Here is a 25621-nt window from a genome sequence, read left to right as displayed (position 1 = left end):
GGCATTACAGAGCCAGGAGGGTTCTTGGATCTTCTGAAGATCATGCAAAGGACTTGTATGCATGCATATGAGCATAACCAATGGACACAGACAATAGCGGGGTGAGGGCCTGTGCTGGGAGCAGGCGAGGTGAACTCAATGGGGGAAAAAGGAGACATATGTAATACTTCAAACAATAAAGAATTTAAATTAAAAAAAAAAGATCAGCTTAAATGGGCCATTCCAGGATGATCAAACGTTTGAAGAGAAATATTCAGTAAGTGAATCTGGAGAATAAGATGAAGTTTGAAGGAAAGGAAATATAGTATTGCACTAATTTAGGATTCAGAAGTGGTTTCATGACATTCACTTGTTCTGGGAATATTCATCACTGTGGTTCCACCCCATGCCAATCATTATAATGCTAATCTAATCATATAAATTTATATTTTTCTACTCTTTATAAATTCACAGGCAAATAGAGAGACAGATATTTTCAATAAATGTTATTAATGAGCTTGAACTTCCGTTTTCTTAGTTATTAAATAAGAATATTGGAGTAAATGATTGCAAAAGTCCCCTTTACTCATTACCTAGGGCTGATTTTTTAAAAATGACCATCTAAACAATAGAAAATGATAAAATATCAAGTAAGAAACGGGAGTGGAATTGCCAGAACATGCAACTTAAATGTTATTAATTACATTGTAATGTGAATATTGGGATAAGCAGATCTTCAGGAATAAATACAATATTGCCAAAAGTAATTGAAAAACTTTTTAGTAAAAAAGGAACGGATTAATCAAAGTCTTTGTGTTCATCTTTGTTGTATCAAAATAGCTTCTACCAATTGCCTTCCCTATCGCAAGCAACTGATAACATAATTTAAATTATACTATCTCATTTAATCCTATCTAAGACTGTATTATTGTCCTAGTTTTATTTTTATTATTTATTATTATTTTTTTTTTTAGATAAAACAAGTGAAGCTTACAGAGATAGCTACTAAATGGTAGGGCCTTCTTTGTGTTCTAGCCGCCTCATTCACAAGCCTGTGCCTCTGCACTTTGCTGCCTTCCATTACACAACACTTTTGTGAGGTACTTTTGGGCATGGAGCCCCAGTGTGACTGGATTTAGTGGAGTATGGGCTGGGCTGGAAAGAGATGGGTCCAGGAGATGGAGGGAGCACTGACTTATGTTCATGTTGGTATACTGGAAACATGTCCTGCAAGTAATTTAAATGTTATTGTGTATGAAAGATAATATAACTTTTGAAAAATACACACTATTCTTTGACTAGGAACTTACGAAAAAGGTTAAATAAAATTGTCAGTGTCAGAAAGCAAGGTAGGTAGAAATCAAGAAATGAACAGTTTCTTATCCCTCACCAAAGCCAGGTCTTCTAATAAATTCTAGCCCGTTTGGCTCTGTGGATAGAGTGTCGGCCCATGGTCTGAAGGGTCCTGGGTTCGATTATGGCATGTACGTTGTTGCAGGCTCCATCCCTGGCCCTGGTGAAGGTGTTTGTAGGAGGCAACCAATTAATGTGTCTCTCTCACATCGATGTTTCTCTCTCTCTGTCTCTCCCCCTCCCTTCCACTCTCTCTAAAAAAAATCAATGGCCTCCCCTACCCCCCCAGTGTCTTGTGTCCATTGGTTATGCTTATATGCATGCATATAAGTCCTTTGGTTTATCTGGGGGGTAGGGGGACCGGGGAAAGGTCAAGGGGGAAAAAAGGAGACATATGTACTACTCTTTGTAATATTTTAAGCAATAAAACAAAATTAAAAAAAATCAATGGAAAAATATCCTTGGGTGAGGATTAACAACAAAATAATTCTACTAATAAATTCCAAAAAACTGTCTGTTCGTGAAAATGGGGGGAGGAAACATTTTCTGAAAGTCCACTCTAAGCCATTCAGCTAGATATGTTACATCCTCATTTAATTCTCAAAAAAACAAAACAACCCCCTCCCCCCATTCTGTGGCATAAAATCCCAACTGCAGAGGAAGATCTTAACTCTCTGAAAAAGATTGATTTAATGAAGGGATCCAGGTCCCAGCCTTGACGCGTTAGTGACTATGTGACTTGACAATAATCCTCTGATCTTTATGTGTTTCTGTCCTTCTGTATAAAATAAAGGGAACAGGGCCAAGTTGATAGGACAGATTGCCTCATAAAATGAAAAGATTCATTGCGTGTGAACACGTGGACAAGCATGTATGTGCCTGGTGGGAGGTGATGGGTGACACTTTGAAAGTCTCCAGGTCTGTTATTTGTGGTCCAAGGCTGCAAGGATGGAAAGAACCTTGGGCTGATGAGTGAGGGGAAAAGACGCAGCTGGGAAACTTGGCTCTGGTGGCATGTGAGCAAAACTGGAAAGGATGCCATTGAGCAGTTGGGATGGTCAGGAGGGAAACGATCGGGCTGCGAGCTGGGGAGAAACTAAAGCATGAGCCAGACAATGAGAGAAGACCACCGACTTCTAGGCACCATGTAGAATATTTAGCCCAGCCAAGGGCAAAAACAGACACGGGGAGGTTATGTGTATAAAAACTATGTTGTGATGGAAACCTATGTTTCAAAAGCTAATGAAGATTCTAAAGTAACTGATAGCAACAGATCATGTGAAAAGGAAGCAATGCTTTGTTTATATTAACTCAGAAGTGAAATTACACTAACCAGAATGCTCATTTTCTGGAAAATCTTCTCTCCATCACTCTCAAAAAACCTGTTGTAGCTAACGCAAAGACAGCTTGAAATATCATACCATGCACTCGTTAATGTGTCTTTAACATTACAAAAACTTTTTAATCCCCTGAATTTTATGCTGATGTTATCAACTGCCTTCCATTTATTAGACATCATTTGCTAAACTATTTGTTTAATCATGTAAAGTATTATACCCTAATCGTCAGTTTTCGTAATCCTAACATTTAAGAAACAAGTTTATCTCTAATTTTCTATTATTTTAATATAAAATATTATGTTGATTTTGTGTGCTCTTCCCAGATATTTCATGGGTAAATCTTATTCTGTTTTCTCTATTAGCGTCTACTTCCTTATTCAATGCAAATGGAACACATTTGGAGAAATGGGATAAGACACTTCATTATGGAAAATACTATCTAAAATGGAATTGCCAAATAAAAATCATGAAGTCAAATTTTAATTTCAGATAAACAACAAAAATAACAAAATATCAGATATAGTAATACTAAAAAAAATTCATTGTTTATTTAAATTTAACTGGGCATCCCATATTTTTATTTACTAAATCTTGCAATCTCTATCTAAAGCCCATGGTTTGTGATGAAAATATCTACGCAAAGAAAGAAGGTCTGCCATCCCTGCACCTAACAACCGGACACCAAATTTGCAAAGACCTCCTCTGAAGGCCATAGCACTTTCATAGTCATAAGTAAAATAACCAGCAGTTGAAAATGGGCAGGGCATGGTCACTCTTTTAGCTTCTAAAATCTCTGACACCACCGTCAAGGAAAAATAGGTGCTTAGGCCCAAGTAGGTACAGGTACTATTTCTTGGAGAGTATTTAAGTCCACATCCAGGACCTAGGAAGGAGGTGTGGGCTTTCTGTAGGTTTGTGGGACAGGATCAAAGCTGTGGTTAGTGGACAGCAGGCCCCAGGTACATCAGACCATTGAACTTGAGAAGCCTGTGTTGCTTCCTCTCTGGAAGTTATCTTGCTTTGGGAAACCAGCCAACACCCTGACAAAGCACTCTATTCAGCAGAGGAAAGACAGAAGAATAATCATGTTCCAGACCTCACAAACGTTTGAACCCAGTTCAAAAACCTCCTGTTTGTTCCCTAAAATGAAAATTGGTTACAATAAAATTACTAAAAATGCTTTCACTGGATGACAAAATAAATTTAGTTTCTACAGACTAAAAAAAAATTAATTCAGTTATGAAACATAGAGATACACCCAATTTTCTGGGAGAAATGTGTAATGTAAGTGGATGCTATCACACGGGCAAGGTGTGTGTGCCCTTGCTCAGAATGAAAAGATTGGCTTTAGAAAAAGAACCTGTGAAGAAGAATTTAGAGAACTGATGTTGCTTCCTATGACATGTCATGACCAAGAAGAAGGCCAACAATTAATACATTAATTACACTGTAGCTAATACCTTCCTTTTACATATGAACTGAAGTCTAGATTTCTGTAGCTGCTCTCATTAATTGATTTAATTAATTCAATAATTCATTTGTTTATTTAGTATGTATGTATTATTTTACTTTTGGCACATGACTAGATTTAAACAAAGGAACTCACAAAGTAATAGATGCAGAAATGCAAACAATTAAGCAATGGAAATAGTAGGATCTAAGAACACAAAAGAAAAACGGGAAGAGAGGGGGAGAGACACACAGATAAGAAAGATACAGAGAGAGAGACAGACAAAGATAAGCAGAGGTACTGAGAGACTGATAGAGATCTTCTCCCTGGGAATGAACAATTTAAAAATACTCTGTTACTTCTCCTTCCCTGGAAATCTGCTTATAAAATTTCCTATAGATAAATTAAAATGGGTTAATTTTCTATTCATGGGAATGCTGATGTGTTTTTTTCTTTTTTTTTTACATTATAGATTTTTATTTTCTCAAGAGTCTGGAGAAGATCAACAGGGAAGGAGCTAACCCTTTTTACAGATGGGAAAACTAAGACACTTAAGCAGTTGATCACTTCATATATAAACAGTGGTGACAGATTGCATATGTTTTCAGAATAATGATGATGCAAAAAGGAAAAGACTTAACTTCAGATACATGAAGAAGGATTATCATTTCCAGAGGAAAAGATGAGAACTCCTGTCTACCATGATCTGACACTGAGAAGAATATATGAAATGTGGTTTTTTCACAATAGCAAATCCAGGCAGCGAAGCCATGATGTTCAGGAATCAACAGAGGAGGTCTCAAAGAAAACAGCTTCCCAGTGTTTCCGGTCACTGGCTCTGCCTCTGTAAATTCCACACACTGCGCCTGAGGGGCACTTCTAGGTAAACAATACACTGCACCATTTAAAATGTGTAATGATGCTCCTGTTAGTAATATATTTTCAACTCTATCTACTGGCACCATGCTTGCTAAGTGCCATATAAATATTTTAATTCTCACAAAAATCTCATAATGCTAGTGTCATCATTTTCAAGTTTCAGAAGAAGATCATACAGCTTTTGTAATAGTGGTTGATGCATATCCTATATAATAAAAGCCTAAGTGTCATCACCTATTCGCGCAACAACGCCACAAGACGGCCTGAAGGGGAGGGCAGTTGGGGGTGAACAGGCCGGGAGGGGAGAACAATTGTGGGTGATCAGGCCAGCAGGGGAAGGCAGTTGGGGGCGAGATCACGCCAGCAGGGGAGGGCAGTTGGAGGCAATTGGGCTGGCAGGGGAGCGGTTAGGGGGCAATCAGGCTGGCAGGCAGGTGAGCAGTTAGGAGCCAACGTTCCCGGATTGTGAGAGGGATGTCCCATATTGGAGATGGCGCAGGCCAAGCCGACGGACACCCCCCACCCATGCATGAATTTCATGCACTGGCCTCTAGTTTGTTATAAATGCAGGTGTGCCTGACTCTAGGGCTAAAGTTCAATCTCTATATTTCTGGGGACCAGGGAATGAATGATATGCTAAGTTTAATGTGTAAGGAAAGACCAGCTATTTTGAAGCAGGGGTGACCTTTCTGAGGCCTCTGAAATCATATCACAGAATAATGCCTGTTGGAATGTGTGCCCCTGCAGACATAAAATCTGAATAACGTTGAGGACTTTCTCCAAGGACTGGCACCTCCCACCACACAGTCCCCTCTTTCTTCATGTCCTCAAGCAATAAAGTTGAGAACCACTGTTCTAAGCGGTCTTAAAACCCAGTGAATAATAAGCAGTGTCAAGCTAACATTATTAGAGGAGAGAAAAAAAAGCCTTCTCTGAGTCTCTAGATTATGTAAGGAACAATGCTAGATGTTTCTCAAATACCAATCAGTTAATCTCAAGTAGTCTGTTTATTGTACTCCTGTATTTTGAAACACTTAGACTTTAAGAGCAGATGTGATCATTATATAATAGATGCAGCTCAATATTTACCATCAAATAAACATTCTGATAAATTCCCAGTTAGAAATGACTACTTTTGCTGTTGTCAGGTAGGTCTGGCAACATTCTGCTATTCTATATTTTGAAAAATCAAAAACACAAAAGAGTTCTTTGAATTTTAGTTGTGTGGGTCTCTGAATGGAAAGAAATACTGGTCTAGGAAGCTTTGACTAGTGAAGCTGGACTTTTATTCTGAATGAAGTAGCGTAAGTCTTATTTTCAAACTCTTACTGCATGTACCTACTGCTTTCAAGTGGTGAGCCTCCATCACTGGAGACATGATAACAAAGTAGTTGACATCAACTCCTTTTGATATGACACATTTGTTTCGGTCCTAGGATCTCCCATTTATGTGGTTGTAAGAAATTTTATAAGCCCCTGATTGTGGTGTTCTCACACTTAAAAGAGGACTAATAGTGTCACCTATGAAGCCATCCTACCTGATATGTTTGGGATAAATAGTTGATGGATCAAACAAAGTTACTGGAAACATTAAATTCAAATTTAATATGACAGTAAGTTCAGCTATTTTATTTGAAGCTAATTTTACTGAATCCTTCCAAGGAGTTGAACTATTCTTTCTTTTCTCAACCATGTTCTACAGGTTTAGCCAATTAATTAAAGTATGCATATCATTAATTAAATTGCATACATATTACATAATATTTAATTATTTTTTACATAATTGATTACATATAGAAACTGTAATTTGAAATATATGTGGATTGATGCATAGATAGATTGGTAGACAAATGGGCAGACAGACAGCTTTATAATATTTGTGAGAGAAGGCTTTCAATGCTATCAGGTTTACTACTTGATCAACTTCCTGGTACATCAAAAGGTATTAAACAGCAACCCAAATGCACTATTCTTACAGTTTTTGAGAAATCATGGACTCCTAAGATAACCTAACAAGAGCTGGGACATTTTCCTGCGAAAAATAAACACACCCACATATATTTAAAGTACTTATAAGTATTTTTAGAGGGCTCAGAGACTCAACAAGTTCATCCTGTGGTTCTGATGGATCTATGTTCTTAATTAAGAAATTTCTATTCGCCAATGTGAGAAGCAATGACTACTTTATAAATAGGTTTACGTTGATGGAATGCTTCAGAAAGAGTTGCAAACCTCTGCAATTCCTAATGTTTGGACTTCCTTCTTGCACATAAAGTTTTAAGATCCAGAAAGCTAAATCTATACTCAAACAGGAGCAAAATAAAAAAAAATAAAAGAAAACCAATTGAATTCTAACTCAACGTGAGTTTCCAAAGCCATTTTTCTCCTCAAAATTGATTAAACTACAGAAGTACTCTTAACCATGCGCCACTTTAAAGATTACCTGACATGCCAACTGTAAGAGAACCACTTTCTAGTACTGCACTGTCCAACACATTAGATACTAGCCACACATAACTACTTAAATTGAAATTAGCTAAATGTATAATTTAGTTTTTCAATCACACTAGCCACATTTCAAATGTTCCATACCCACATATGGCTTGTGGCTACTGTTTAGGGCAATGAAGAAAACATTTTATTACCTTAGATAAATGGTTCTCAACATTGAGAACCACTGCCCTAGAAAGTTCTAGAACACCCAAGTATTTCTGTTCCCAACAAATGATTTGTATGCTTTCTGGTAGGTAGTCAATTATGTTTATTCCCAAACCAATATATGTCTGTTGGGTAAATAAAAAATTGTATAATGTAATTAAATACTATACAAACCAATTTAAGTATGAGTATAAAAATAATAAGAGATGATATATACTGGAGAATTTTTGAAATTCAGTCCCTTTAAAACTGCTATCAAGCCTGGCCGGTAGGGCTCAATTGGTTGAGCTTCGTCCTGTGCACCAAATGGTCATCGGTTCGATTCCTGGTCAGGCACATACTCAGCTTGTAGGTTCTATCCCTGGATGTGTATGGAAGGCAACCAATGTTTCCCTCTCTCTCTCCCTCTCTCTTCCTGTTTCTCTAAAACCAATAAAAACATATTTAAATTAAAAAAAATTAGAAAATTCATAGAGAATATGGGATTCTGCTTTCAGATTTCTTTCCATTGGATTTATACTTAAATACATTTATGAAGCAACAAAAATTATAATTCATAGACGATGCATTATGAGATTTACAGAAAGAAAAATGATGACAATCTGTGACCAGCAACCCAAACTCAAAATATTTCTTGGCTTTGATAAAAACACTGGCAAATAAATATATAATCAAGCTTTCAATTTTTTTCCAAGTTTTAAAATTTAAACAAAATATGTATTTTATGTATATGTTAATTTTTAATATCTTTCTTCAAAAATCTTTGTGGATTAACTGCTCAATTACTAATTTCAATTGTATTAAATAAGAATGTGCTACACATTGCAAAATTACAAACACATGTCTCTTTTATTACTATAAACTCAGTGTTGTCATAATTGGTTGTATCATTTCTACTTACCAGATTTTAGTTTATCAGGTTAAATTACGATGTAAGACAGGAACCTGATCTAGCTCTAGTTCTAGATTTATGCACAACTGGTTCTTTAATTATAACACAATAAAATACAATTAACAACAATACCAGTTACTTTACTCTTAAACTATATCCACTTGTCTGAATGTAAGACTATACTGAGATGAGAACACTTGAACTTTGTGTTCACTTTATTTAATCTTTTGATTTTTCTGACTTGAAATTGCTATCTATCCATCTGTCTTTAGCATCAATAATGAGGAATAAGAAGTATATGGATTTTATTGTTTTGTACATTGAGAATTAGATGCAGATGGACCCTAAAACTACATACCTTTACTACTACTAGGACCTCTACACTTACTTCTACTACATTTCTTTCATTAAAATAGGATCAAGGCAATATTACAATTGGTAGGTATTGCTTGAGCAATGAATATTCTTTCATTAGTTAATTAAAGTTGAGAAAATTTACATACTATCATGGAGCATACATGTCTATTTAAAATAACAGCAACGCACATATTTGAAATAACACATAGAAGTGTGTAAGAATTTATCCTATTTATACACTTTAGAATTATTGAACATATAGATACTCTCAATTGTCTAGTTCCATTGTAAAAATGCTGTTAGGTTTATCAAAAGAACAGATTTATTGAAGCTTTCCTGTACAATGTGATGCTTGCATACCAAAATGGAAAACTGGCTGCCCTCATGGGCCAGATTTAGATTGACAGAAGTCATTTTGGAATAACTTGAAAGTGAGTGTGCCTTCCTTGGTCTACCACAGTTTCCATTACTTCCTTTTGTCTTAAAGTCTATCTTATACTTCTTAGAACCTGAAGTTATTTAAGTTCATGAAACTTATATAACATAATTATATCTTGCATATTTCATGGGGGGGGGCATAAGCAATTGAGTTCTTCAGTCAGACTAAGTTATGGTTAGCATTTCAGATTAACTTTTGTTCTCCTAAACAACACAATACTAATAGGTTAACTAACCAATTCTTACTTATTCCCTTTTTACTTATCACACGTCACAAATACTAGGCCATACTCCTCTCCCATGGAGAAGAGTTCTGGAAGAAGGGGTTATAACACCGTGGAGCTAGAACAGCCATGGGCAAACTACAGCAGAACAGCCATGGGCAAACTACGGCCTATGGGCCGGATCCAGCCCATTTGAAATGAATAAAACTATTGAAAAAAAAGACTGTACCCTTTTATGTAATGATGTTTACTTTGAATTTATATTAGTTCACACAAACACGCCATCCATGCTTTTGTTCCGGCCCTCCGGTCCAGTTTAAGAACCCATTGTGGCCCTCGAGTCAAAAAGTTTGCCCACCCCTGAGCTAGAAGGTAGAGAATTTTCTCTCTATGCCTAGAAGAATAAGATTGTACTTGTACTTGAAAAGAAAGAACTAGAAGGATATGAAGTTCATTTTAAATAATATTAATTATATATCTATCACATTTGAATCTGATAATAAATTACCTTTTTGTAGTCTTTCCAAAACAAAACCTTATTATTATATCAATCAACTAATTAAAACTTGTTTAATGCCATTACCCAATAATCTATTGATAGCAATTGAAAACTAGCTGAAAATCTATTGATAGCAAACATAAAATATTTCATCCTAGATAGATTACCTATCTGAACAGAAATCTAGGTAGTGTCTATACTAGTGAATTGACCCTAGCAAGGTCATGAAACACTCAGTTAGGTCATCTGGAAAAAGGACCAGATTATCTCTAAAGTTCTTACAGTTTATAAATCTATATTTTAGTTTCAATTTCAATCAAATACTATTTAAGTGCTTACTAAGTAAACATACACATGGATTATACAGCTTACAATCTAACTTTACTACATATTATCTAAACAAAAGTAACGGGAAACACAGGCTCAATATGATTGTAGTCAAGTAAGGTTTCTAAGAGATCGAATGAAGAGAAACAGAATTGAGAGTTCAGGGGAGTCAGATGTAGGGAGGAAACATGTGCAGCTTATTTAACTTACACATTACACACAGCACAGAGTGAGGTTAAAAATACAGGCATGCACAAAACAATGCCAACTTAAAAATCAAGAACCCCCATCTAACAGACTTCCCCAAAGTTAAAAGTGATATTCCTAATTTGTCTTAATATTTAAATTTTTAAAGTTTAAAGAATTAGAATTTTAAAGTTTAAATGTAGAATCGCTCCACTGTATCACATAATATTTTTATTTCACTTAAGATTTTTTGATTATTCACCCAAGAGTTCTTGAATTCATCCTATAAACTGAGCACTATGTAGGAGTTGTGAGTTTTGAAAAAGGTATTTTTGTACATGAAGAGCTTAGATCTATTATAAATAGTAGAATAAGATAGTTTCATAAATCACATTCAAATGGTATAGCACATGCTTAATCAAATCTGGCCTACAGAACTTATAGATAGTCTTAAAAATCTTATATCTCATAATGACATGTTCTGGAGAATATCTTGATTAACACAAGATTTTACTGATGAAGCATAGTCTATTTAAAGGTACAGATAGGTTCTATTCATTGCTCAGAAATGATCTAAAGTTTAACTCAGTCTAACTGTTAAAGTATATACATTGCAAGAGGTACAAAAGTAAGTCATAGCCCCTTTGGGCATTTGTATTTACTATTCATTAAAGTTGGAAAAACCTTGTGGGAATAAAAGGTGCAAGGGCTATGAGGATTCAAAACTGAGAGAATCTCTCTTATAGAAAGAGTAAAGGCTTTCTGGATAGAGAGATGATACACAAGAATCTTGAAAAACTATCAAGTGTTGGGTTTGTTTGTAAGGTGTAGTGAATGGTAGAAATTAGTAAGCAAGTGAGAGATAAATGCTCTCTTATTACAACAGAACCTTCACCTAATGATCATTCACAGGCTTTCCCTAAGGACCTTTTAAGGGGCTGGCATGGGTGTAGTCAAGATCAGTGTTCTCAAGAGTTATCCCTATGTTCTATTGACGAGAAATTAGGTGTGGATGTAAAATAACGCTCAGGGTGGCAGAATCCTGTATCACATCATTTAGGGGATCTTGGAGAATCGCCTATGTTCATGAATCAGCCTTTGATAACAGGGAATAACAGAAAATGATTATACAGAGTGTGACTTATTCTAATAACAGTTCATGTACTGCTGGATTGTTTCAAGGAGACTTAGTCCAATTACCAAATAAGCTTTCTGATTTTCCCATAGTTAGTTTGGACAATTTAGTTCAATACTATGAACTAAATTCGGCTTTTCTGGTAATGCCCAATCAATTGCTTTGCAATTCATTTTCCTTGTCTTTCCTTCCATTCTTCTTCTCCTCCCTTCCTTCCCACTCCAACTATTTCCTGCCTTATTCCACAAAGTATTTAAGGCAAATCAGCCACTACAGATATAAAGATATACCTATCTATCTATTATCTATCTATCTATCTATCTATCTATCTATCTATCTATCCAATTTAGTGTCCCAAAATAATAAGAGACATTGGTTAAGTAGATTATGATTTGCTGATATTTAATTGTTTCCTAAATTTTCACACTTCCTCTGTTACCATATGTGGAAACCCTGGTATACAGTAAAATATGATTACTGGAAATTATTGAATCTGCATAGTTGTTTCCCCATTAAATGTTAACTCTATAAATATATATTTCCCCATAGTTTCTTAGGCTAAGTTAACTATTTCTAGGTAGTGACACCAGCAATGGTCCTGAATCTTAGTTTCTTTAAATATAATTCTATCAATTTGTGCATTTGTCATTAAACATTATTTTATAAAAAATAGTAAGTTAAATAACTCCAACAGCTGGAAGAGAAAAAGATATTATTAATCACCAGTGAAAGCATAACTCTCCCATGTAGTATTCTCACCCTATTTTCTTAGTTGATGCTAATTATATCCTCTGCCTTTCAGAATTATGATTTCTGCATGACTAACACAATAGGTCATAGCTACATCTTTGCCACTTTTCAGCCATTCTTCTGTAATACCAGTTTGCTTTGGATAGAGTAGATAAGAGACCCACAATTTGATGCATTTATCATAGTATTTTTATGAGATTATTCTTGTACCACCCATCATAGTTGACTTCTATGATATACTTCATTGCACTGCACAGAAACAGGAATTTATTGGCAATAGTATTCTATTTGGGCCACCAATGTGTATATGACCTGGTCTCCGAATTTATGAACTAAGTATTGAAATACACACAAATGCATACATTCACACACAAGAAAGTTATCCTAGTTCGCAAGGGCTAAATTATTCACAAAAACTGAATTGTTTACTATTCAGTTGTCTATTTCTTTCACCTTTGTGTTGAACCACTACTATTACACACATCTTGTTTCTCTTTGCTAGGAGTCACTGTCGTTTTCATCTGTCCATTCTCTCAGGCTTTTTTTCTTGCTCTCTTATCTCCTGCCTCTTGTTCATTTTCTCTTGATTAATCCTTCAAAAGACTTTTCTTTCTTAGAGACTACTAGTCTTTAACTTCTGCATGCCAGTCAAATAATTTTGCTTGAAATCATTGGTATTGGGCTTTCTAAGTTTCATGTGTTCTTCCTGTTGGTGCCTCAAAAGTTCCTTTTTCACTACCATTGTTGGTAAATTCTAAATTCTGAAATATTCTGAATGCCAGAGTGTTCTCTAGAAAGCTCATCAACACACCTCAGGGTCTTAATGGATTTTTTAACATATACCTGTATCTACAAATCTTTTCTCATGTATTCAATGTTTCATGCTTAGAGTTTAAATTAGTTCTAATATCTACAGCTATTTAATTCTGTGATGGAAAGATGATCTATCTAAACTAGCCTCTCTATATAAATTGCAACATTCACTGCCATTAAAGTTGACAGCAAGCTAATGGATTCCAAAGAGATCCATTTGCTATGTACAGACAGGATATTGTGGGTGTCTTTAATTTAAACAAAAATGTGATCTAAACCTCAAATTATGCCCCATATACTTATTTATTATTAACTAGAGACCCAATGCATGAAATTCATGAAAGAGACTCTTCCCTCCCTCATCCCCCCCAACCCCACCACTGGGGCTGCCTCTGCCTTGGCCCCTGCCTGCCACTGCAGCTGCCTCTGCCCTGCCCCCCACCACCCCAGCTTTGTCCGGAAGGTCATCTGGAAGGACGTCCAGAAGATGTCCAGTCTAATTAGCATATTATGCTTTTATTATTATAGATTTCTTGACATGGTTCTGGTTTGTTTCTGGTCTATACAACAGATATACTGTACAAGTATAAAGCGTAGAAGATTAAGGGAAGTGTACAGAATACAGAAAGCTAATGTTAAAATTGATGCTAAAATAAAAACCATTCATCTGGAAATTCAGAAATTTAAAAATTCAAAAGAAATATGCACAATCTAAATTTAAGATTATAAACTATAATGAACTTATTAATAAAAATAAATGTATTCTATTATTTTTATGCTAGGTATAAAGCACTCCTAAATTTTAAATTTTATGTCTAGGATGAGTGAACACACTCGACACAGTCAAAAAATAAGTCAAGTATGTTACTGAATCAGAGCAGTCTGGGAATTAAATTTAGGGAAATTTTAGAAGCAATAAACAAAACTCAGATTTGTGACCACCATTGTAATTCAATCAAATATTCAATAGAAATAATCACATAGTGAAATCTTATACTCTATTCATTCATCCAATAAATATTTGGTTCTTACTTTGTGTAAGGCATTCTAGGGGATACAATGAGAAATATGCATGGACTTTGCCCTCATGGGGCTTACAGTCTAATATGGAAAAAAAATAAGCAAGCACTTAACATAACATAATGGAGAAAGTGATGTGTCATAAGAAAGACTCAGGCAATGTGCTCCGGAAGTCATTGACACTGACAGACATTTTTTTACTGTTTATCTAAGTATCTAACAAAAATATGAAGAAAGACCAGTGATCACCTTACAAAATTAGGTGCCAAATTTTGTGAATCTAAGGGTGAAAAAGCTGCAATATTAATACAGTTTAAGTCACTACTCACTAATTCTTACAAATGTTGGATCACTGAGTAACGACCTATAAGAAATACAAATTTTCCAGTGTTTATAAGTAGATATAATAGAATAATCTAATATTTAGAAACAAAAAGATCATTTTAATGTAATCAAGGTTCAATTTATTAAAAATACTCATGACACATTACCTTCTCACACAGAAATTGGCTCAATTAGATTAAAGTGATGAAGAATTCCTCGATGGCTCAAGTGTGCTCCAAGGAAAGCTAGAAGGTTGTACAGTTAACTCCCAGGGTATAACTCTAAACCATACAACCTACTACCTCAACCCGGATGCACACAGCTTCCACTGTCGCTTCAAACTCCTTATCACATCTTCAGTCAGCTCCTCCAAATATGGCGGCCATACACCTAAGGGCTTGGCAAGGATGTAGATATAATAGTCTAACATTTTACCAATTAGCTTACTATGTGTCTACTAGGACTATTCTAACCTCTTGGGTTTCCAGCATAGGTCAAACAAAATGTCCTCTGACATCTCTCCCGGCATAGCTGTACTAGCAATTAATGCTATTAAAAGTCAATAGCATTCAGCTTCCCTTTTCAAGAGAAAAAGGCTTACTAGTAACACATAAATCCAAACATCTTTAATTTTCCTTTTGAAGTTGATGAGGTACACTAACCACTATAATGGGAACTGGCATTTCTGGGCAGGCTCGATTCAGATCTTTCATAACTTGCTATAAAAAAATCCAAGTTTCTTAATCAATTTACTCTACGTGCGTTCAAATTTGAATGGCTTTGCAGCAAACTCTTCCAAGTGGTCAACAATTAAACCTGCCTTGTAAGACAGATGAAGATTACTATATACATAAAAAAACAAAATATAATTACTTCAAAAGTAATCAACTAGATTTTTACAGGAGTTTGATTGAAATATTAGTTAACAGCATTGTGTATAGGATTTTGTCACATCACCACACTGACACAGACCCATAGAAGCGAGCTTGTGCGGTCCACTTCACCACAAGATCGGATCTACGGGTTTATGCCAATGGGCAACATCTCATTAGAGTAGGATTTGTTGAAAATATCTGATGAAATTAGTAGATGAAAATAATAATACTGATCCTTTAGTATAAATATGTTAAATGCTGAAATGCTCTAAGTATGCCTATCCCCGTCATAAATATTCTAAACTGAATGAAGATTTTATATACATAAGAATTTAAAAATACTGTATTGAAAGATTTTTCCAGATTACTTATGTTTTAATAGTATTTTAGAATTAGACTATTCTAACAAATGATGAGTTTTAAAAGAAAAAATAATCCATACATGCATGTATGAATTATGTAATTGTGAGGCATGAATATAGTGTTATGAGCCTATAATTAAGACAAAATTAACTATTAAGCTAATTGTGTAAGAGTTAGCCTGTGTTTGTTCTAATTCTTTTAAAGCTTCAGTTAGTGGTTTCAAGGAATTGATAACATATAACTTTCTCATAAATAAGTAAAATGTTGTTGACTAGGCAGAGTACTGAAGGAAGTTATTTAAAAGTCCTAAATATAGCTGGCCTTAGTTAGAATAATACTGAAATTAACAATACTTAGATAAATAAATATTAGAAAACTAAATTAATCACACATTTATAGCATTATTACTACTCCTGTGCGCTAACATTTATACTCCAGATCTATTTCATAAAACAGGATATCATCCCTCTTATACACCATATATTTAAATGTATTTTTCAAAAATAATTTATTTAAAACATAACGTATGACTACGTACATCTCTCATCTTGTCAACAGGTTGGGTTTATTAAAAATATTTAAATCACCAGACCATGATCAAACATACAAGAATAAACATAAAGACAGCCACATATATGTTTTTTAAGACTCTAAACTCAACAGCAACAAAATTATAACTTGTGCACTCATTAGTTGTTTTACTCATATCCACATATTTAGCATTTTTCAATTATACCTTCATTGTGAAAAATAGTAGCACTACATAAAAATTACTGTATATTTACATATTTTGAAATAAATAATATAAAATGTATTTTATAAACTTTACACACAGAATTTGGTCTCCATAATTTTTGCCATTATTTGTTTTCAAATTATTCTAATTAATAAGTTTAAAATATTAACATTCAAGATTCATGCATTCAATTATAGTAAAATATTTCAACATAAGTTCACAAATTCAGATGTGCAATAAATGGTAGCATCTGTTTTGGATTTATCATAACTATAAAAATGTATATTTTGGTTTCATTGTCTTATTAGATCATATGTTTTTAAAAAATCATGACTTTATTCCCTCCTCCCAGATTTCACTTCCTTTTATATGGCACAACAAATTATAAAATACGCTTTTCCTTCTTTTCCTAAACAACTTCCTATTCAACCATATTTCAGCTATGTTATATGTATGGATGCCTCCATACACATTCAAAGTGACTCAAACAGTATCTTGCTCATAAACTCAGACAAAAATTTTTCAGAGGCGGGTAATATAAATTCTCAAACCATCAATTAAAACCCCAACAGCTAGATTCATAAAGAATATGAAACTAATTCTTATAACTAACACAGTCAAAATTATTTTGTAATCAAAATATTAAATATTGATTGCTTTTTTACTTTTTATTTTTACCTGAGATGATTTTCTCCTATGATCACTTTCTTCACTTCTCATATCCATTTTAAGTTTGTCCCTAAAACAACCACAAAAGGAGAAATATCAGACAACTGCTGTCTAGAAGGAGCATCTGAGTGGGAGTGAAGGTAGACGATCGAGAAGAAAACACAATATCAAAATGGGCAAAACCTTTTAAACTATTTTTTTTTAAGGCTTGGACGACTCATAGAGCCCCACCCAAGGCTACTCATATGACATATAATGTGGTTTCATAGTTTGCATTTATGCATTCATTTTAGTTGGTGTTATTTTCACAGTAACAGTTTTGAAAGTGAAAGGAGGCATGACTATTAAAGAAGCGACTAGGTTTTGTACAATGAACTAGTGAAAGCTGAAAAGAGATTTGGATTTGGCATGAGCTTAATAAGATAATTAAGAGTGTGGAGATTAATGGTTTCTAAAAATAACATTTAAAATAATGTTTTTCAACTGAAGGATCTTGAAACATAAAAACAGGTTTATAAATGTTAATTAGGACTGTGAAAGTTGATGTTCCATTAGCTAAGGCAGCATAAAGGAACAAAAGCTCTTTAAAAAAATAATTAGGGAACAATAGCCCATAAACTTAATAAAACATTTTATTTGAATGTTATCAGTATATAGGATATTTGTAATTCCCCATAATTCTTTGTAGAATAACCAAAAAGAAAGTAGAATTCACCAGTTCTATATTTATTCATTGTCTCCCCTATGTATTTTCAATATAATGAAATATGATTTTAAAAGCACAAGTTTGCTAATGTTTAGTATTTTCATGGAAAATATGATAGTATCAATTTGTAATATACAGATTATAGGCTTCATTTATACATTCTATTATTTCAAAAGCATTTTATTTTTTAAACAATTTTAAACATAATTATAAAGTTTTAATCAAAATTAAAATAGGTAGCATACATCTGTTAATCCTTACCCATTGAACGAAGCAAAACTGGGTTTTACTATAAAATACTTAAATTCCTTAGCTACTTAGTTATACAAATAGACATAATTATTAGAATGCAATGTATTTATCTGCTGAGCCAATACATTACTAGAAACTTAAAACAAGTTTATATGTACTTTTCCCACTAAAATACTTAATGGCTATTTCCAATGCACTCTGCAACGGCTCTAAGACAAATACTTCTTTTAAAGTATATTTTAAAAGACAGTATTATTGTGAAACAAGCTTCTTTTTTCCTAGCAACTGAGAACATAATCTTTTCAGCCCTATTTTGGTTATACTGAAATCCTGGTAAAATATTTAAATATAGATCCCCCCTAACTAATTTTATTTACCAGCATTTTAATGCATATTCTAATATGACCCCCCCTTTTTTTAGGAGTCCAAAAAGTTTCTCGTTTCACACTTAAAATTAGGAGTCACAAGCACATGAAAGATTTAGTTTCTTTAGCAAATAGGGCTAAACACTCAGTTTTCTTAGATAGCAAAAACTAATCCTGTACGCAAAAAGCACAGATAACATATGAATGTCTTTCCAAAACTTCTATGGATATCAGACATAAAAACATGTACCAACTTTTTCATAGAGATTTTTCTATTTTAGTTAGTTGCTATTCTAATCAGGATTAGAGCAAGAGAGCACAAGGGAAAAGTTAACAAGAGTAAAGTGGGTGATGAGTTAAGAGTAAACTGAAAGTTCAAGGATTCCCTCTTAGAGAACAGTAGGCTTAAAAAGAACAACAAAAAGAGTTATACCTGATATGAAAGGTGCGATTTCACCAAGTGGAACACATTGCTAATTAGGCCTTATTTTTGAAATAATAAAGGAAAAGAAGGCTCATTTGCTCATGAAGCCTTACAAAGCTGCTTTACCAAGCTCGATGCCTCTGGAGTTATACAAGCCAATGTTTGCTTTTTTTTTTTTTTTTTTAGTTTGTTTTGGTTTGGATTTTTGTTTGTTTTTGTTTTTGAGCAGGGAAGTCTCATTTTTTTCATCACTGTTGCATGGAGTGGGACACACTCAGGTTTCTTTTTTTGCATTTCTTCAGGGCTCCTGTGATTTCTTGCAAAAAGGACGAGGGTGCTCGTCTTCTTTTTCTTCCTTCTCGGTATTCCAGGCACAAAGCACTGCGCAGGAGCTGCACCAATCCTTGCCGGCCCTGGCAGCGCAGTGGTCGAAGGTGGGAGAGACCAGGAATCCTTCCAGGCTGTGCTGACTTCAGAAATGAGGATTGCACACGTTGGTCTCCTGAACCAAAAGGGTGAGAAGGCAGGGTGCCAGTTTGCTACATTGCTGCAATGATCTCATGATCACTGCTGCTGTCGTCCTGTTTGCCCAGTTCAAATGCCTGTTCATTATAAACCAAAAAAAAAAAACCCCAAAAAACCTCACAAAGAAAACCAAAAAACAAACAAAAAAAACAACTCCTTGGATTCTTCAGCAAGCAGAAATGATACGAACATTAAAAAAAAAAAAAATCAGCAGTAAGAAAAGGCAAAAAACCGAAATGCACAACACACAATTTTAGGATTCACTTGTTATGCCTCCATATTCTGTTTATATTTCCCCCCCCCTTTTTTCCCTTTTCCTATTTAGAGATAAGCAGCAGAATTTATCAGGCGTGAAAGGGACAGCCTCCTGGTGGCCTGCCAAAAACCCAGAATAAAGGCGAAGTTGTGCTTCAAAGCTCAGTCGCTTGCTGAGACTGGCTAAAGTCAAGTATTAAGATCCACCATTTTCTGAGCCGGGCTAGAAAAGAAGAAAAAAGTCAGGACGGTTGCTGCTATCCAAGTCTCCGTTGGCACCATCACAAAATCTCAGTCGTCAGGTCACATGGTTCTCTGCCAAATGTAGAGTGCGTTCCCATCAACCATTCTGCTGATACTGCGAAGGCAGCTATTGTCTCGTTTAGACCCAAAGTTCAGCCCACTCTTCATTGAATTAGCTGGAAAAAAAAAAACGCATCACCTTTGGGGGCTGGGAGTCATGGAAACGTCTACCTGGCAAGCTGCCCACTTTTTCTGCCCATCAACCAGAGATGGAATTGTGCTGCCTAATGCAATGATGACTTGGAATGTGAAGAGTCGTCCAAAGTGAATCTGATTCTTGCAATGCCTGTTTGCACAGAAAACTCTGGCTTCTTGTAGTTCAGGGGCGGGGAGGGAAGAATCTTTCCTACTAAATGTAGCAAAAAAAAAAAGGTCTGAACATGCCTACTCTGCAACTTTATTTCACAACACACCCAAATGGCTCTCAAATGAAAAGACTGACCGCCCTGCAAGTTTTCTAAGTTGAAGGCACCCTTTCTCTGTTTCCTTTTCCTCACGATTGAACGCAACAAGCAACACACGCCCAGGACATTTGTTTTCATTTCTCACATTAAGATTTAAAAGCTCGGAGAGTCTTCTTGCGTTTTATTACTTTCTGATTTAATCTGGTACTGATTTTGTCCTAAATGGCCACAATATCCACCGGCAGCAGTGGGGACGCGTGACTGCTGCCATCTCCCTCCAAGTGGCCCCCTGAGAGAAGAGCCAGTTGTCTCTTAGACCACACAAAACCCTGCGACTGGGTCCCGTGGTAATCTCATCGCCACCTAGCACAGCTGCTCTGCTTGTTTGCCGAGATTGACTCCTGTAAGAGGTGCTCTTTCTGTTCCTTCACAAGCTACAGTTTGCTTGTCTGGCATGAAAGATGCCTTTGAAAGATGCAGGGAGTGTATCAACAGCTCTTAGGCAATAAAATGAAACGGTTCCCCCTCCCCAATGAATTTCCATTCTAGCAGGAGACCAAAGTTCCCATGGACAAACATTTCCATACTTTCTTAACAAAAGTACAGTGAATTAAATCTTTCACCATTTCCTTAAGCGGAATCTAAAGCTAAGCGGAAAAGCAAGTCTTACTAGTATTTAAACCAAATATAGTCAGTAGTATCAAAAACAGTCATGTTCTCCTACCTGCATTAAAAAAAATGTTTTGATGATGGGAGGGTCTTTATCTAAAGTATAATTTTGTAAAAAATAAAGTTATATTAAGGGCTTTACAAAATGATGGACTAATGTTACCCCTCTTCCATGTACACACACACATTGCATAATGCATGACAAAGATATGAAAAGATAACCAAACCATGACTTGCCTAATAAAAGAAAATCATCCAAAAAATTCAAGGATCTAAGGAACATATCCTAAAAATAGTCTGTGGTCTTTTTTTTGTATTGTTTTTTAAGGTCATTTTCTTTAGAAGCAATAGGAATGAAATGTGCTCATGCACACACACACAAACACACACACCAATACACACAAGAACTACTAGTATTCTGGTGTACTCCCTATTTGTAATTTAAAAAAAATTCTAAACCGTAAAACAAAAACTAACATATGTGCGGAAATTAAAATTGCTTTTTTCTAGATGGTGAAATTCTGGACAAATTTTGCTCATGTCCTAACATGTGCTTAGAGTGCCTGGTAGGGAATCAAGCGTGGTTTGTAGACACATGGGTCCCCTGCCTCAGCACAGCAAGAAAAAAGTAGATAATCTCTAATAGAAAGAAAAATTTTAATTGTTAGTTCTCATTCACTTTTTTCAGCAGATATTTATTAAGTAAGTATAATAAGCACAGGGGAACAGTAATGAATCACATGGGCAAGCCCCAAGTGGCAGTCATTCAGGAAGAACTTTCAAGTGAGAAAAATTCACTTCTAAATAAGTATTGCTAGTCCGGAGGGAGCATTTATTGGTGTCAAACTAGCCAAGAAACATACTAGTATAAATTGGAAAGTGGAAGTGAAATGGATATTAAAAAACAAATTACAGATAGAGATGCATTCTCTGTCTTGTTTTCTCTTTTTAACACAAAATTTACTCATCAGTTTTTCATAACTCTGCTTAACTTCCTTACAGAACCTAATGTGAAAATTGTATATTATCCTCTCAATTTAAAAAAATGAAATAAAAGAGAAAAGAAAAAGAAAAAGGAAACGTTCTCTTTCAGGAAGATGGAATAGACTTAGTTTTTCCTAATACTATTGCTAAATACAACTAAAAACAATCCTGGACATAATATAGAAAACATATGTAAGGAGACTTGGAAAGATGGAGAGAAGAAGACAGAGCAGTCAGGGACCTCAGGACCCGAAGAACTACTCAGTGATGGCGAACCTATGACATGTGTGTCAGAGGTGACACGCAAACTCATTTTTTTGGTTGATTTTTCTTTGTTAAATGGCATTTAAATATATAAAATAAATATCAAAAATATAAGTCTTTGTTTTACTATGGTTGCAAATATCAAAAAATTTCTTTATGTGACACGGCACCAGAGTTAAGTTAGGGTTTTTCACAATGCTGACATGCCGAGCTCAAAAGGTTCGCCATCACTGAACTACATGGTGGTGAGGTCCTTGGATTTCATTTTTGCCTCAGTTACCCAAACTTACAGCTGAGGAAGTATGGGAACCAGAGAAACCAACTGGTCCAGCCCAGAAAAGCCCAGCTAAAGACTGCCCTTTCTAGATGAAGGACCAGGGAAGGGCAGTATCTAGAAAGACATCACTTTGCTCCAGACAAACACCACAGAAACACAAACCCCACCCCTGCAAAGTCCCAATGGGAAGCCTAGTGACCCATCCTTGCTGGACTCAAACAAAGCACCCCAACCTTCTCTCCCTAATCCCAGGAAGTATAGGGGAGCCTGAATAGGATTTGAAACCTTCATTCCTATCAGGCGGTCCCACACCCGCCATAACATAGTGCCAGTGCAGAGACTACAATAGGGAGCCTGGACTTCCATCGCAGCTCAACAGTAATGAGGCACCCTTCATCAATCCTGTTACGGCTGTATCAAACAGAGGAGGCCTAGTGGAAAGTCAAGACCTTAGAAATTTCCCAGCAGCAACAATGCTACCTCCTCTTCCTCCTCCTCCTCCTCCAACCTGTAAGGTGCCAGGCAGGGTAGGCAACAAACCACTCCCCCACTTCTAGCCAGGGAGGTATGACTGGAGGCCTATTGGGGTACAGAATCCCTCACCCAACCCAGCAAAGTCATGAAGCCCTTTTACTTAGGTGTTAATGGTGGCCGGAGAGGGAGACGTGGACTTCTACCTACACCTGGCAGTGACAAAGTGTACTCATCTTTCTCTGCATCCAGTGTCTGATAACATGTACCCAAAAGTCCCAGATTTCAATTGAAAATCACTTCTCATACAAGAAGCAGGAAAAGCTCAAAGTAAATGTAAAACAATAATCAAGATGATAGAGATATTAGAATTATCTCACAAAGATTGTAAAGCAATTATGAAAACGCTTTAATGAGCAATCTAATGAGCAATCATGAACATGGTTGAAACATCTTTTAAAATAATTAAAACAATTAGCAAAATAAAAGAAGATGTAAAGAACAACCAGATGGAAATTATAGAACTGAAAAATATAATAATGGAAATAAAAAAGTGAAGAGGGGAAAAAAATCAGTGATCTGAAGGATAGAGCAATAGCAATTCCCAAATTTGAACCACACAGAGAAAACATACTTTAAAAAAAGTAAACAGAGACTAAAGCAAATGTTTAATATAAAAGAAAAGATTAAATATCAACATATTATACAAACATTCATTAAAGCAGGAGTAATAACATTAATATCAAAGAAAAGAAACTTTAATGCAAAAAAAATTATCAGAATCAGAGGTAAACATCATAAAATTATAAAAAAAAGACAATCCATCAGGAAGACATACAAACCCTGAATGTTTATACACAAAAAAAACCCTGTAAAATGCAGAGTAAAAACTGGTGAATAGAAAAGAAAAAGACAAACCCATGATTATAATTGTAAACTTCAACACAGCTCTTGCAACAACTAGACAGAAAATTTGCAAGAATACAGAGCTCAAAGACATCATCAACCAGTAGGATCTAATAACATTTTTTAGAATTTTCTACCCCCAAATAGCAGAACACACCTTGTTTTAAAGCTCCCACCAACATATTCCAAGATAGGCCATATCCTGGTCCATAAAAAAAAAATCTCAACAAATTAAAAGTAAGTAAAACCGTACCTTGTATTTTTGGACCATAATGAAATCAAACTAGAAACCAGTAATAGAAAGATAACAGAAAAATCTCCAAATACTTGGAAAGTAATCAACTTACTTCTGAATAATCCATAAGTTAAAGAGGAAGTCTCAAGGGAAAAAATACACTGGAGTGAATGAAAATACAACATAACAAAATATATGGGATGCAGCCACAGCAGTGCTCAGGGGGCAAACTGATAGTACTAGTTGCATACACCAGAAAAGAGAAAAAGTCTCAAACCAATAATCAAAGTTTCAACCTTAAGAACCAAGAAAAAGAGCAAAGTCAATCTTATATAATAAAAGGCTAATATGCAAATTGACTGAACAGCAGAACTATTGGTCACTATGACACACACTGACCACCAGGGGGCAGACGCGCAATGCTAGAGCTGCCCCCTGGTGGTCAGTGCACTCCTACAGGGGGAGTGCCACCCAGCCAGAAGCCAGGCTCATAGCTGGCAAGCGCAGCGATGGTAGCAGGAGAAAGTGTAAGAAGTGACGGCTTAGGCCCATGGGGAACAGGCCTAAGCCGTCAGTCAGATAACCCCTGAAGGCTCCTGGACTGGGAGAGGTCACAGGCCATGCTGAGGGACCTCCCCAAGTGTACAAATTTTCATGCACCGGGCCTGTAGTCTGAAATAAGGAAGGAAAGAAGTATTAAGGATAAGAGCACAAATAAATGAAATTGAAAACAGAAAAACAATAGAGAAAAATCAATGGAGCCATAAGTTAGTTATTTGAAAAGCTCAATAGACGTGGTAAACCTCCAGTAAGACTTACAAATAAAACAGAAGACACAACCAACTTTAGGAATGAAGCAGGTTATATCATTACAGACCCTGTACATATCCAAAGATAATAAGAAAGGGAAAACTACAAACACTAACTCTCAGAACCTAACTTAGATATAGTGCACCAATTGTTCAAACCACAAATTATAACTTACCCAATATGAATTGGAATATTTGAATAGCCCTATAACTATTGAGAATATTAAATTTTTAATTTAAAAACTCCCTCTAGCCCTAACCGGTTTGGCTCAGTGGATAGAGCGTCGGCCTGTGAACTGAAAGGTCTCAGGTTCGATTCTGATCGAGGGCATGTACCTTGGTTGCAGGCACTTCACCAGTAGGAGGTGTGTAGGAGGCAGCTGATCGATGTTTCTCTCTCATCGATGTTTCTAACTCTATCCCTCTCCCTTCCTCTCTGTAAAAAATCAATTAAATACATTTAAAAAAATAAAAATAAAAACTCCCTCTAAAGAAAATCTCAATT

At 35.5% G+C, this 25621-nt stretch overlaps 1 long non-coding RNA gene across 3 annotated transcripts in view; it reads right to left on the bottom strand.

The window, feature by feature from the left end:
* Positions 1-25621, bottom strand: part of LOC102753246 — a 96037-nt gene that overhangs the window by 31659 nt on the left and 38757 nt on the right. The window contains exons 1-2 of one of the 3 annotated variants that reach the window (XR_436044.2): positions 19024-21362; positions 17277-17337 (exon numbers count right to left, since the gene is read on the bottom strand). This is a non-coding gene — a long non-coding RNA (uncharacterized LOC102753246). Of the gene's footprint in view, positions 1-17229; positions 17338-19023; positions 21363-25621 lie in introns of those variants that run through there. The other 2 variants (XR_001515121.1, XR_001515120.1) reach the window with 2 other exon arrangements.

This window comes from Myotis davidii, unplaced genomic scaffold (assembly GCF_000327345.1).
Source record: "Myotis davidii unplaced genomic scaffold, ASM32734v1 scaffold245, whole genome shotgun sequence".
Lineage (NCBI taxonomy): Eukaryota > Metazoa > Chordata > Mammalia > Chiroptera > Vespertilionidae > Myotis > Myotis davidii.
The sequence above is the reverse complement of the archived record's forward strand: the minus strand, read 5'-3'. Positions and strand labels throughout refer to the sequence as shown.